The following is a 15,071-nucleotide window of genomic DNA, read 5'->3' on the forward strand; positions in this document are numbered from 1 at the left end:
CACAGCTGGATGTTCTCCCTGTTTGAACTCAGACTCGGCAACTGGATGGGGGTGACTACCCACAAGCCCTGAAACGCAAAGCATGAAGATGCTTGCTTTCCCCAGCCATGTGGTCTAAAGTTGAGCCAACAGTTTCCGGGACTATTCTGCAAACCCAGTGGAAGCCAAACACCTCTTCAGTGCGTATCCTGAAACGAGCTTCTGCCTGGAACATGTGAGCTGAGGGAGGGGTGGTGCTTCTCACAGTGTGGTCTGATGTTCCGATGAATGGGAGGAGAGGGAGCAGGGGGACTGCCACAGCCTTGATCTAATGCCAACCTCACATCCTGCTCCTCTCTTCTATCTCCTTGTTTTGAATAATATTCCTCTGGGGGCCTCTTTTACATCAACAAATGAGAGGGGATGCGGGGGTCCATGGTGGCATGGTGCTAATGCCCCCTCCTTCTCAGAGGAGGCGACAGTCCACAACTGAGCAAAAGGACCAACAGAATAATTTACATTTATGCAGGTGAAAGCATAAACCTAGTGATGTCTCACTGGCACAAGAAAGTCCATTTTCCTTTGTTCTCCATTTCTTCCCATGGTGTTACAGAATGTTTCTTGCCATAACACAGTCCTTAGGGGATTGTCTAGACTGCACTATGCCACTGTGTTACATTTTGTACCAACTGGGTCATAAATTGTACTGAAGCTTTCTAACATTTGATTTTTAATGACCTTTAAAACCAGTTATTGGACTTCTGCTTTTGCGGGGATTCCACAAGTGTCTTTTCACATGCAGACCTAAGGTAATAAGAGCTCACTTGGATAAATCTATATAGTAGTCCAGCATATTGTAATTTTTAATAAATTACATTGATTTATTGCCCTTATTGATTCACTGATGTACACGGAATGATCTGATTTCATAGACTTCTTTGTGGGGAGGGAGGGACAGGGGAAACAAAGGCCTTTTATTAGTATCAATTTTTCTATGAAGCTATAAATGGTGAAATGCCAAGAAGCAATGTGTTCTGGTGATATATTGGACACAATTAGATTGAACAATGACTTGCTTATAAATCAAAGTAAAGGAGAAAGCATAAAACATTCCTAACCAAGTGACCATAGAGCTTTTGAGACAGAAGGAAGAGCACAATTGTTTTTCCTATGATTGATACTGGGGTTTTTGTGTCTTCGTCATGCATGGATAACAAACATATCTTTAAATTATTTCACCTTAATGTGCTCTTCCTTTAACAGCTTTAGCATTGATTTATTAGAATTTTATTAAATACTGGTGTATATTTAGAACCTAAATCATACATGAAAAAAACAATAGGAGCCTGAACAATAAAGTCTTTTTTTTTCTGAAATACCACTGAGACAAAAATATAAGAAGGAAGAGTTTTTTTCTTTTGGTTCTCTGTCAAATAACAGGCAAAAGAAGAGAATTCCATATTTATAACTTACTCAGCAAATTTGATTCCCAGGGACAATGTGTTCTAATGCAGTTGTATAATCAGTTCTGTCCTCCCTCTCTTGGAAGCAGGGCATTGTGCTGTGATATAGCACGATAAACTGCTAAAAAATAAAGGACTTTTTGCTAGAAATACTCAATTTTAAAGACAGGATACAGTAAGTTACTTTATTATTTAATCATCTGTCATATGCTACTATATAGACTTTGTGAACCTAAATGTGGATAATGTTGACAATGTAATGCATCCACTTGTTTTATCAATTCCTTGTTTTATTAATTCAAGACTTTTTGAAATATTTGAAAAGAACAAGCATGAATTTGTAATAAAAGCATCAAAAATAATGGCAGTCAGAGGACATGGGCTCTATTCCTGATGTTACTGAAGATTTGCTGCGGAAATATTACCTAAGTCACTATCTTCAAAGTTCATAGACATTAAGTTTGGATCACTTTTATGATCATCTCATCCAACCTTCTATATAACATAGGCAAATAACTTTTTCAGGGGTTTCTACTTCAAGCCTATATTGCACTTGATCTGGAGAAAATTAGACACTTAAATATCAGACAGAAAGGGCCAAGGATTTGAATCCTCTTTCCCAAGGTGATGAACATCTTCCATTTTCTTCTTGAAGCTAAAAACAGTTGTGCATGTTCAATACCTCTTTTTTAGAGGCCATCTTGAACAACCTCGCCCATCTTTCAAAAGGTTATTTGTATTTCTTTACCTCTCATCAGTGTTATGGATTCACTGATATTTGTAAAGCACTTGATGGGAGGTGTTATAGAAATTGAAAATATGGTAATATATCATTTGCATTGACTTGAAAGCTCTGTGTGTGTGTGATCTTTCTAGATATGGAGACAGGGTATGTGAAAGGCTGTTTTTCCCCATGCACTGATACCTGTGCACACAAAAAATTTAGAGAGTTATCAATATCATATACAGAGGAAACTAAGATTTTTGAGACACTGGGGAGCAGGCAGAACAATAGGTTAATAAGAAGTCAGAAAGGTAGAGTAAAATAAATTAACTTGAAAGTAAGAAGAGCAGAAATGGCTTTACACTGGGCAACTTTTTTCTTTTGAGCAGAGGCAAAGCAAAAGAAAATATTTAGATGATTTAAAATGCAGAGTCGAAGCAGCCTTGATTCTTGTATAGGCCTTCTGAACGGGATTTGCTTCTGTGTGAAATTAAGTGCATTCCATTTCTAACACCCGGGACATATTAGAAAATGATCTGCATTGCCTCAGGGTTTTTAGCCCATGCACGATTTAAATATATTACCACAACAATTAACATGCAGGCATCTTTTTTCAAATAAATACTTAGTTTAATATTCCATCAGGACATTAGCATTTAGATATATATAAGATACATGCACGTATGTATGTATGTATATAAATATTTGGATTTTTGTTTTATTTCAGGGGGGGCATTGAGCTGATCATATGAAAAATATCTTTCCTTAACGATGCAGTACAAGTAAATCCCCACAGAAAACATGCCAGAATTGTCAGGCATTGCTTGGAATATCTTTAGTATAGAGCAGGACACATAACAAGATTTACCCACTGCCTTGGAGACAGAAAAGGGGTTGTCACGAGGACAGTTCTTAAGAGTTTTTACAAAAATGCATGGCTCCATCTGTCTTCTCTCTTTTCCTTGGCTACGAGAACAGCCTAGCAATTTCAATAACCCAACAAGGGACCTCATGCACCAGGAGAAGTGAGGAACAGATTTTTCAATTTGGCACCATTCTGATTTTTTTTTTTTTTAAATGGCAGTTGAAATAATTATCCGCAACTACAGGCAGCTGATGGATAGCATGTTTAATCTATGGATCTAGCTTCACACTCTCCAGTGTGTACTGAAGATAAACAGGGATGTTATGAGTGAGAGAGTTGTATGAAATAGTTCAAATACAAATCAAAGCTAGAATGGTTTGTCTTTCTACTAACTTCACAGAAAGGAAACTACAGGAGCTGTTTCACAGGCATAAACTGATCTCAGTAATGCCACAGTGGCGAGAAGAATAAATAAGAAATGGTGTTGATGCCTTGACCCTGAAATGTGTAAAGCACCCACTGCCATAAGTAAAATATCAATATGTGTATGAACGTATACACATAATCAAAGCATATACACATAATCAAAGGCTAGCTACATTTCAGGGTGAATGTATAGAAAAACTCTGCTCGCTCACTGCCTAGGACATATCCCACTGTAAATTTCAAAACTCCCTATTGTATTTTTTTCTGCTGGAGAAAAATGGGAAGTTTCAGTAACGCTGAATTCTGTAAGTCAGTGAATGCTTTTTAGCAAGGTTTTATAGTCCATTGGATTGTGTTTAGAAGACTTAATATGTTGCGGGATTGAGTACTTTTTGAAATTCAGATAATTTTGCAGGATTTTATGGACTGTTTAATGGGGAAGCATCCCCAATCTTTGAACCACAGGTGACTTGTTTGAGGCTTATTTATAAGACTAATGCAGGAAGTCTTATTTCTTTCTCTGCCCAATTGATCCCACTAGTCAGTCTGGGTTTTTTTCTACTTCACAGATGGTGGTCATAGGCTTAAAGGACAGAATTCCCCAATGGCTACAATTTTCTGACAGTGAATTTCCTGGTAGTTTTGCAATTACGTTCCAGAAACTATGCCTTTTGCTAACAGTTCCCTGAGCACAGGGCAGAAGATGCAGTTGCACACATTTTGGTTAAATTTTGACCTCCGGGTAGATTTCCTTTATATTGTATTGCTGCTGTTATTACGATTTCTGCTGCAGTAATACCTAGAAGATCTAGACTTGGACCAGACAAAGACCTAGCAGTTACTGTACTATGAGCTGTACAAACAAAGAACAAAATTAAGTCTTTGTCTCAAAGCTTACAGGCCATAGAGCAGATGAGAAATGTAAAGGATGAGTGAGCAGAAAAAAACCAATTAAAAATGCTGGTTAGCATCATAGACAGGGTTTTGGCATATGAAAAGCTGAATTATTGCAATTGTTTTCATAGGGATCAGAGCAAAGGAGAGTTATAAGCACAGATTTAAAGGAAGGAAATGAAACAGCTATGTTCATAGGGGATTCCTCTTAAGCATGAAAAGAATAGCAAGCATGCCTAAAATCCAGCCTCAGTAGATGATGGAGACTGTCTTGACGAACTGATCAAAAGAGACATTTTGTCACTTTAAGATGGTGTCCAGGAGACAATAAGGCTTTGAAATGTAATTAGGTGTTATTGGATGCAATAGTGAAGGAGGAAAAAACCAGCAGGATGCAGGAGAATGGAGTGGATGGTGCATGGATAAATCTGAGGGGCTGTGAAAACGATCTTTGCATCAACCTTAACAACTGTATTCTGTGGGCTAAAGCTGTTTGTGGCAAGAGAAAAGGATGTTGCAGGAGTTGAATTCTGCAGAGGATTTTAGAAGGAGAGGATCTTAGCCCCGTGGCTGGAGGGGAAACCTGTGACTTGGCTGTGTTACCTAGAAAGCACCTCCTGGAAGACCCAGAAAGATGCCTCATTAATCTCATGGCTAAACCACAGTGCAAACATAGTTGTGTACGAGCACTGGGCATGTCCATTGCTGCTGAGAAAAACTAGCTCAGACCCCTCCTTAGAGTGCAGCAGGGTTCCTAGACACAGAAAGGTGAGAGACATCCCTGGGGATGGTGGGTGCTTGTTGCAGGGCGCTGGCAGGCTGGCTGCACTCGCCGTTTAAAGGCTTCACATCTGTGCCCCCTGCAGCACTACTTTTAATTATCCTATTAAGCTCTGCCTCTACCCTCTTTAGTCAGGAGAGCTCAAGGAGAGATTTTCTTTCCTCCTCTTCAGTGTCAAGATGGGTTTCTTTGTTTTTTCTTTCCCTTGAATATCCCGGTCTCTGAGACACCTCACAATTATCGCCTGTTCCAGCCTCATCTGATCCTTTTTTCTCCCTTCCCTTTTGGTGACTAGTGTTATTTGTTGAATTTTATCAAGAGTGTTTTTTAATTATGTTTTTATTGCATTTTAATCATGGTTTTATTGCCCCTTGCTGCACCTTGAGCATAGTATAAATATTATCATAGCTTTTCAATGTTTAAATGATACCATGTCTGCTATGATAAAATATGTCATTACTAAATGTGTCAGGAACAGCCACATTTTTTTTTTCACATGGTCTTTCGTTGTTGTTCTGTAGGAAATATGCTTAACAGCCCTCAGCTTTGCTCTTCTGTGTGAAGAACTAGGATACCATCCTTTTCTGTTGTTTATTAAGAAAAAGAAAAAAATGTGAGAAAAATCACAGCCTCTGGCTCAGTTGCTCAGCTAATGTGAAATGGCACAGTGTTATTAAAAGCAATGAGACCTGGGCCAGGTTGGTCTGCCCAGGCTATCTAGTGATACTAACATATCGTACCAAATATAATATTTCTAGAGTAATAATATAGCTAGAAATTTCCAATGGCCTCCCAAATTTTAGGCTGATTCACTTATAAATTACAGTGCTGGATGAAGGGCATCACAAACAACAGTCCTGGAACTTCATTCAGTGTAAGTGCATATTATCTTCCCCTGGGTGAAATTCTGGCAAACTTCTGTTACCTTTATTGGGTCCAGCAGGACTTCAAACCATGTTTTTTAGAGATGTGAGATTTCTTTAGAAAAACATACCAAAACCCCATTCTTGGTGCCTTTTGTTCTTCATGACAATATTTCAGAGTCCCTCTTCCAATTATAGCAAGGAGCAACTAATCATAGAGCTCTGGTTTGGTATCTGAGAGCAACTGGACAAGGTATGATGTACACCCATAATCTCAAGAAGGCTACACTAAGTGTAGCACAACTTTACGTAAGGGCAGGAAATTGGTAGGGGGTCTGTGTGGCCTCAACAGCTTGTCTGCACAGGCTTTATTCCAGGATCAGGGCCTCACCAAATCCTGTGTATGATAAATTCCTCTGAGTAGATAAAATGAGGGCCATCACAATGGGAACTTTTTGATCAACAGCACAAAAAGCAACTGCCTGTACAGAACCACATGAACACCTGAGACCACAGCATGGCAATGGCAACTCCCTGCTGCACAAAAGACAAATTACAAGCACATTTTTCTGGGAAATACGTCCCTGATGCTGTGCAGTTTTTTTGATGCTTGCATTTGGATTTTTGTTCTTTTAAATTTCATTATATTAGGGAAAGTACCCCAGATTTTAAAAGATCGATTTTAAAGACAAATTCTCCTCAGTTACTTTCTTGATGCTGACTGGGTTTTTTAAATTATTGCATGGATTGAAACGTCAATCAGTTCGGAAGTCCTGAAATCATTATCCTTTACTGTAAGGCTGCACAGCATCAGTATTGCAGTTAATGCCTAAGAAAGGACTCTGTATGGGTCAGGGTGAAGAGAATTCAGGGCAGCCCCATCTGTACATAATCAGGTACAGACCGTATGAGAACCAAGGAGTAACGCAAGTGTTGCAAAGCTATTGTTCCTAATGGGAGTAGCAGGGAACGGTGCTTATTAACCAGGCTCCAGAAATGGTGGAAATGTGGAATTTCTGTGCTATTGGAAGATTCCTGGTTTTTTTAGAAATGACTTTGAAGCCAACAATCATGAAGTCTTTCTTAAAGTGACATTTGGGGAAAAAACCAATTTTTGGGTTAGTCAAGCCATTCTTTCCCCATCAAGGTAACTACATTCTGCTCCTGTTTTTACAGAAATTGCTATATCACTTCACAATAAAATACATAATAAGAACAGAAACATTATTTTATTTAAAAACTGAAAGCCAAAATGTTATGTTTCAACCCTGTTAAAATATATTCCAACAAATATTCTTGGAAAATAAACTTTTTTTGAACTTAAAACCAAACCAACAAACAAAAAAGCCAGATTCCAAGGAATGGATATTTTCTTAAGGAAAGGGTTGTAGTATTGAGATATTTTTCATCTGTTTTTAGTCGCTGAAGTTTAACTGTCTCCTGCATTAAAATGAAGAGAGTTGTGAAAATTTTTGTACACTCCTTCTTGCCTTTCCACTTGTTTACAGAGAATTCACCATAATTTGGGTCTATATACTCACTGCACTATGTCTCTGATGAGGTTTGTTTAATGAAAGAAAACAGATAACTCATGGGTGGGTGCAGCTCTTCAGTAATATAACTTGTAATGATAAATGTCATAATTTGCCTAAGTCCCTGCGTACCATTATTCCCTTCTCACAGCTAAGAATCTTTTGATCTCAGGAACATCCACAATTTAAAAGTACAGTTTCAGATGGCATAAAAAGTTAAACTCCTTTTGAAATTAAAATTAAAAACATTTACCAAGCAATCATAAGTCAATTCCAGTTAATAATTACATAAGATAATCAAACATCATGCTCCAAAACTCCAACACTGGGAAGTAGAAGAGGATTTTTTTGCTTTTGCATTTTACGTAATTATCTATCTTTATTACAGATGGATTTTTAAAACTGCTTCTACTCTTAAAATATCAAATACTGGTTGCAGGGTAGCACAGGGGTGGCCAATCCTGTGTGGTTTTGTATGGCTGTAAACCATAGGACACATGGTGAATCAATGGGAGAGATGATTGAAGAGCAATTCACAGACGGGATATGACAATGGCTCATCATGGATCCTATTTTGGGAATTGGTGGGGCTATGTGTATAGGCTTTCAAGGTCGCCCAGTGATATCAGCTTCATTAGTCCCTTCTGGCTTGATACTTGCTATTAGCGGGAGACTCTGATTATACCCACAGTCCCTGTGCCAGCATGGCCCATTACTTCTCTTCCTGAAATGTTATTTAGCCCTGGCATGGAAACCTTACTTGAACAGCTCAAGAGGTGCATACGGCTCAAGAGCCACATGTTGCTCTCTTCTGGTCTAAGCCCACGAAACAAAACATTGGTTTGATTGTCTCAATATTCCCCCCTTAACATGTATATGCAGATTGCTTTTTAGCACATCTTTGTTGGAAATTATTCCTGTCAGCAAAATCAACAGTTGTTCAGAGCAAATCCCATATGAGGAGACTTAATTTCCTTTTTATATGTGTTGTGTTTAACCCTATCCAGCAACTAAGCACCACACAGCTGCTCACTCACCCCACCCTGGTGGGATGGGGGAGAGAAATGGAAGAATAAAAATAAGAAAACTTGTGGGTTGAGATAAAGACAGTTTAACAGGCAAAGCAAAAACTGTGCATGCAAGCAAAGAAAAATAAGGAATTCATTCACCGCTTCCCATGGGCAGACAGGTGCTCAGCCATCTCCAGGAAAGCAGGGCTCCATCATGTGTAATGGAGACTTGGGGAGATAAACGCCATCATTCAAATGTCCCTCCTTTCCTTCTTCTTCCCCCAGCTTTATATGCTGTCATATGGTGCGAGATATCCCTGGGGTCAGTTGGGGTCAGCTGTCCAAGCTGTGCTCCCTCCCAGCTTCTCATGCACTGACAGAACATGAGAAGCTGAAAAGTCCTCGACTAGCATAAGGACTACTTACCAATAACTAAAACATAGTGTATTATCAACATTATTCTCATACTAAATCTAAAACTGCATCCCTATGCCAGCTACTATGAAGAAAATTAACTCTATCCCAGCTGAAACCAGGATGGTATGTTACAGGTCATGAGCTCTTTTGGATAAGATAGGTTCTAACAGCTATCAGTGTAAGTGAGCCAGTACCTACTGGCATTAGCAAAGTGATGAACACATCCAAAAACCTTTCACTGCTTTTTTTTATAGGAGTTTAAAATAGAAAGGTTCCCCAATCTATTTCATTCATCAAGGGCACTTAGGAAATCCTATCACTGGCAGTGGAGGCTTAGATGCTCACATAGAAAAGCTTTATGCTTCTCTTGAAGCCATTTGGTCACATAACAATTGTGTTATCAGTTCATTGACCAGTAGACAATGGATATGCAAATCTGTGCTATTAAATTGTGCTAAAAGAAACAGCATTTTTCTAAAAAATGATTTGCAAAATCACTTATTCTGAGTATGGTTTGTCTAGGATAAATCACGTTGCTGTGGAGACTCAAGGATGTTTGACTGGCTCTGCTCCACTGTTGGCTGCTAAACCAAACCCGTGTGCTCCATGACTGAATTACTGTAGCATTTTAGGTTTCCAGAGGGACAGAGTTAAATGCTGCCTGCCTAAGAAATCCTCAGCTGAACAGCAAAGTGTGGAAGCTCAAGCTGCAGCGCACAGTCACTCACCCATTTTCTTTTGCATGACAGTCACCAGCAGAGTGAAACAGTGATAATCTCTTTTGGTAACATTGCTATGACTGTTGCATCAGGAAAACTGGTATTAAGGAGGTACTTAAGAGTTTCTGATCTTCCAGCGGGTGTGTGCACATAACATAATAGATACGACTCTCTTGACTATCCGGAGTTAGGAAGCAGAAGGCACAATGTCACCAGCATGGCCCAGACTGAAGTGTTACTCATAAAATCCACTGACATCTCTGCTTCCAACTGTGGTGTTATTGATAACACATTGCTGTTCAAAGGGATCGTTCAAGTGTTTATGGTTAAAGCTGCAGAACATATTTTTAGTTGGTGTAAGGTGACCAGGTGCCCATCAATAGACCTATATTACTACAAGTTTGTTGGTGGTACAGTTCTGTGATTGCCAGCCCTAAACTTCTGTCTGGACTGCTTTTGTCTTAAAAGTGTAAGAGCAATACTTTTGACATAGCAGCTTAGTTAGTTAGGAAATCTAATTAAAAACCATATGGCTTTCACTGATCACTTGGACATGTCATGCTGAATGCACCTTTCCAGAGATATTGAGAAGTTTTAGGCTTGTTCTCTACTTGGATGGGAGAAGAACCTTGGCAAAAGGCAAGGACACCAAGACAAAAATTTCCTTACAAAATTCAGAAACTCATTTTGGCACCCTTAGTGAGCTGACAGACATAGGAAGGAAGTTTTTGATAGGCACCGCTCAAATCTCACTGTTGGGTCTTCATCCGTGTTGCATTCAAAGGAAATGCAAAGGAAAGATTTGTGTCTGAACAGTTTGGGGTAGAACTGTTCAGTAGTCTACTTTTAAAACAATGACTAAACGGGAAAACAAAAGGTAAAAATGCATGCAAGCAAGCAAGGAATGAACTTATATAGCAGGCTGCCAGAATTAAGTCACAGCAGTGAAGTCCAGCAAGGGGCAGAAGCACTTCTTTTTATCTCAGGAGCAACCATATACCCAACTGTATAGTCAGCACAGAGCAGCATTGGATCTGTGAGTAGCAGACATGCCACGTTTTGTGTCTTCCCATGAGTAAAGTATGTGATTTACTAAATGAACATGCATATTCACACGCACTTATGCATACTCCAAGCTGAAAATACTGGCTACAGCCAGTGGAGGTGAGGAGTAACCATGCAACTGTACAGAAGGTGGTCGATGAGGAACGTGGAGACTGTTCTGAGCAGCGGGAAGAATATACAGATGGTACGAGGATGTCTGGTGTGGATAAATGTTAGTGTCTGGGAAACACCAGAGAACAAACTGGACAGAAGATTACTGGGTAAAAAGATTGAAAACTTACTGAAAGAAGTCTCAGGCAAGTGTGGAGAACCTGCTAAATGTTGAAGAAGCTGCTGGAAAAGGGCTCTGTCACCTTTCAGCTGTTTGCTTTTTCTGCTGGGTGGTAGTGACACCTATTCCTCTTTTCTTTCTTTGGACTAAAAAGGGACAACTTGTTTCTTTTTCAACAGGTATTGTAAGAGTCCCTAATGGCCAGAAACCTTAAATGAAAGCAATTGTTGCAAAAACCCTGAATATAAACCTAATAAACCTAGACAGAAATGTTACCAAATGCATCTGATATATGCTTCCTGGCCAGTATGTGTAACGCGACACTTTCCTTCTGACATTTTCTTCCTTTAAACTTCTAGCGGTTTAAGTTGTATAACTTAAAATGTCTGTCATGCAATAGGAATTCTATTTAAATGGCTATTATTTTTAATTAAATGCTGAAATCCTGCCTGGGAATAAACAAATATTTTTGAATTTTTAGGCTTTTCTTACCGTGCTTAAGTAAGATCTCGGCATCGTAATTTTTGACAGGTCTTTTTGAAAATCCCAGTGTGAATAGTGTTATCTCAGCCAAATTAATTCCTGGAGTAATTCAGTTTGATTCATTAAGGATTTAGCCCTTGTGAGATTTTTTTTTTGGCGTGTCCATTGCCTTAGAGACATAACTGTAGAATTAAGTATGTGGAGACTTTTGATCACCTACAAATTAAATTTTATCATTACTAGTGGTACTATCATTTCCCAAGCATTTGATGATTTGTGTAACAGTGTCACTGTGCTTTAGAGAGATGGGAATTTCATATGTGTGCCTTTTAAGATGTTGAGTCTTTTTCACTTTAATCTCTGGAGCAACAATTTTCCAGCCCTGAACAAGGCATACATCCGAACTCTACTTACTGATGTTTTTGAAATATTAGATGTTAGAACTTTTTTTTTTTTTAATGAGTCCTTATTTGCTTTTCTCTCTCCTCTTCATAGGGCCAAAGGCAAGGAGAGAAGGTGAAAAAGCTCTGCTGAGGGATGGGTAGGAAAGCTCCCACCCTACTGAACTGCATAGGAGGGTTGTTACGGATGTGAATAAGGCGCTCTCTGATGCACTCAGCTCTCCTGTTGGATTCAGCAGGTATCCCAGCAACTCAGTACAAGCTTTGGGCAGAAACACATAACAGTGAAAGAGCTCATTTCTAAAATATTCCTTTCTTTCTAATTCTTTTAAAATTACATTGCCTATAGAAGCACCAGACAGAACATACAGTCTGTCCTGTAAGTCTCTGTGAATAACTGCTGAGATTCCTGCTAAAAACACTCACACAACAGAAAAGCAAGAACACCTTAATAAAAACCCTTCAATTTCCCTCCCCCCTCATTTTTCCTCAGAGTGCCTTTATATTCTTTTGATAGAAGCAAACTGGAATTAAATATTGAAAAGAGTTAAAAAAATGGGAAACCTCTTTTTCCAGTCTCATAGAAAAAGAGATTTCAAATCCATGAGAGACCATCTGCCTGGACCTTCTGCACAGTGCAGGACATGGAATTTGGCCTTGTCAACCCTGTAAAGATACGAATAACCTGTTCTGGACTAAGATATAGCTTTCAGAATGACAGCTTGTCTTTATTTGGAGACATCAGAAGACGTAGAATCTACTACTTTCTTTCACAGCTTATTTTATTTTTTTGGTTATTCATATTGTTAGAAAGTTGTGTCTCGTTGTAAATAATATCAGCTCCAGCCATTGCTTCAGAAATAGGTACTGTTTATGTACTTTGCTATGTGACTGTCTTCTCTCTGAGTCTGAAGCCTTAATTTGCAAATGTCTGTGCAGCGGATTAGCCATTCAGGTCAGGATTTATGGAGATCCTGTGGGGTGCCCGTTTCTGTTAATTAGCGTGGGAGTCAGAAGCCAGAGAATACCACAGGATCTGCCTGTCCAGCTGCTGGAATAGAGAGTCTCCTTTTCCTCACATTGATGCTGAGCTTCTCCACTCCTGGAGAGTCTGTCATTACCAAGTCACAAAAAAGTATGCTTCCTCCCTCATAGAATGAAATCTTGCAAAAATGGTTCTTTTGGCGGATTTGCAGACCACTGAAACAGCTTTCTTGTGTAACTGCCTGCTGCCTTGCAGTGCTGGGGGAGAAGAGGTAAAAATGAGGTTACGGTTGGGCCAGAAACAATGGAGTTTTGAAGGACAGCATCTACCTGATTCCTAGAACCAGTATTTAAGAGACCCAATGGGGAAAATACGTTTTGCAAAGCAAAGGAGAAAAAATATTTTATAGGCACTTGTGCATGGCCTAAGATCCCAAAGGGAATAATTGACTTCTACAAATCAGAGAAGAAATGTATTTTTCAGGCTATAGTTTAGAATCAAAAGGGGCAAGAGGAAATAACTTTTTCCACAGCTGAAAGTCAATACAATTTTCAGGTGGTTCTTTGGAGTACTGGGGAAAACAATGTTTCCTAAAAAAAGAGGAAGCAAAGCAGATACATTAGGAAAGTGCTGGTAGAAATGGAGTGGGAAAAGACTTCACCCTGAGCCAATCTATGAGGACTCACCCAACCACCACAGGGGTGATGGGGCTACTAGGCAGCAGGAGGTCAGGGCAAATCAAAGAGACCTCTTATCTGTCGTGGTCTGGCACAACTCAGCATAGCACAGGAACGGCTCTGTACTTACTCTGCTTGAGACAAAATGGGGAGGAAGGTTTATCAGCCTCATTCACTGTGTTTTTTTGTGAACACATGAGAGAGTAAAGTATAATCCATTGTGTGGTGTTGAGGAGGATGCCATCCTCCCAAAAGAAAGATGGAAAGTGATTATGATCTCTTTCCCAAAAGCCTTAGAGGTTCCGCAACAGGTACACCCCCTGAGCTCTGTGTTGCCATATCAGTATTCCAGTTTGTTTTCTAGTATGCATGGGAACTCCTAACCTATTAAAATGTGAACCATCCAACAATGTTTTTGGGTGGAAGGTGACTGGCTGCTGCTCACTGTTGCTGCCCTCAAAATGGCAAAAGGTGTGGTTAGCATCTTCTGGTGATCACTCTTCCTGCATACAGTCATTAGTGTGCTTTTCAGCCAGGTCCTTTGGTGGTATTTCCTCACAGGTTCAGGTTCAAATGTACTCACAATGATTTGTCTTTTTACTGGTAGGAGTCAGCTCTTGCTTCCATCCACAGCTAGATGAAACTCTACGTCTTTCCTGTTCTGGTGCTGCCACCAGCTGCTTTGTTGCTACTGGCAGGTGACATGGAAACTGCAGTTACACTCTGGGAAGATGCTCCTTGCTAGTGTTGGTGGTAAAGCACTAACTATGCTCTTTGCATTAGACCACACCTCCTGGTGCCACCTTGGTCTATGAGTATGGGGGTGATCCCTTCATCATAGGTAGCCCTTGAGATACCAATCCCCCTAAATCCCACCCTGGGACCTCAATTCCTACCCAGGGACCCCCAGAAACTCAGCAGGGCCCACACACACACAGCTGGGGCCCCCCCATTCCCAGCCAGGGATCCCAAATCCCACCCAGGGACCCCCAGAAGCCTGGGAGGACCCCGCAAACACAACTGGGGCCCCCAAATCCCATCCAGGAACCCCAATTCCCACCCAAACTCCCTAAATCCCACCCAGGGACCCCAATTCCCACCCAGGGACCCCCAGAAACTCAGCAGGGCCCACACGCACACACAGTTGAGGCCCCCCCATTCCTAGTAGGGATCCCAAATCCCACCCAGGGACCCCAGTTCCCACCCAGGCATCCCAAATCCCACACAGGGACTCCCAGGAATTTGGCAGAGCCCCCCCAAACACAGCTGGGGATCCTAAATCCCACCCAGGGACCCCCCAGGAGCCAGGGAGGACCCCCCAAACACAACTGAGACCCCAAATCCCACCCAGGGATCCCCCAAACACAACTGGGACCCCAATTCCCACCCAATCCCCCTAAATCCCACTCAGGGACCTCAATTCCCACCCAGGGACCTCAAATCCCACCCAGGGACGCCCAGGAACTTGGCAGGGCCCCCCCAGACACAGCTGGGCCCCCCCCCAAACGTCACCTTC

The sequence above is a fragment of the Egretta garzetta genome, unplaced genomic scaffold (assembly GCF_000687185.1).
Source record: "Egretta garzetta isolate BGI_Z169 unplaced genomic scaffold, ASM68718v1 scaffold87, whole genome shotgun sequence".
Lineage (NCBI taxonomy): Eukaryota > Metazoa > Chordata > Aves > Pelecaniformes > Ardeidae > Egretta > Egretta garzetta.